This window comes from Macrobrachium rosenbergii, chromosome 56 (genome assembly GCF_040412425.1).
Source record: "Macrobrachium rosenbergii isolate ZJJX-2024 chromosome 56, ASM4041242v1, whole genome shotgun sequence".
Classification (NCBI taxonomy): domain Eukaryota; kingdom Metazoa; phylum Arthropoda; class Malacostraca; order Decapoda; family Palaemonidae; genus Macrobrachium; species Macrobrachium rosenbergii.
Window position 1 is genome coordinate 73,328,863 of NC_089796.1, and position 856 is coordinate 73,329,718.

At 44.2% G+C, this 856-nt stretch overlaps 1 protein-coding gene across 1 annotated transcript in view; it reads right to left on the reverse strand.

Moving 5' to 3' along the window:
• The window catches only part of LOC136836469 (irregular chiasm C-roughest protein-like), a 93,276-nt gene extending 92,644 nt beyond the window's left edge, over nt 1–632 (reverse strand). Inside the window, 1 exon segment of the mRNA XM_067100734.1 lies at nt 128–632. The gene's annotated coding sequence lies outside the window, so the exon portion shown is untranslated.
• Between the last annotated feature and the right edge of the window lie 224 nt (nt 633–856).

Consider the following 856-nt stretch of genomic DNA (forward strand, 5'->3'; position numbering starts at 1 on the left):
AGGAATATTTAACAGGAATTTTAAGATTAGCCTATTCATTTTTGAATGGCCCGGAATAATATTCAAACTACAGAGGGGAAAAATGTACGTCCATCAATCCACAAGTTTTTACAGTAGACGCACCTACCTCTTTCTGAATTTCAGATGTATTGGACAGCCTTATTGCTTTAGCAGCATCGTTCCGGAGTTAGATGGGTACCGTCATTTTAGTAGTTTAAATGATTGTGAACCTTAATTAGTTTGTCAGTTGAAATTGGGTCACTTTTTTTCGAGACTTTACAGGATAATGTTGCTACCGACTGTGATCATTGTGTTACTTTCAGTGTCATTCCCGCCTCATCGCATCTACTAGCACTTCAGAAACACACCCGTCAAAGAGACCACTGACGTAAACGTATGAAAACGTTGATAGTTTGCTAAACAAAAGTAACACTGTTCATACCTAGGGGATTTTACTTGCTGGTTTTATTTAACAGAGTGTGTAACTTATGTACTGCCGTGAATGTTATTGTAAGCCACAGTATTTTGAGCCTTTGCTTGTCGTTTAGACTGTCGCATCGGCAGAGGGCGACGCTGGGAAATCGAAAAGCGAGAGCGACACAAACCACCTCGACCGCGGTTACAGCCACACTGAGAGAGTAAAGGGGGCGGGGTTACTCGTCGGGCGGGCCGCTGGCGGGCATACTGTAACACCTTACCCGCGCCACTACTACCAATACAGCTTCTTGAAAGCGTTAGTGTTCATGTGGTGCTGTAGTGGGCAAAGGTTCATTGGGAGTTTTTGTCTACATCATTTCGCTTTGCACTTTAACCCTTACTGGCACTCATCCTCCCCTCCCACATTCCCTGCCCAGTC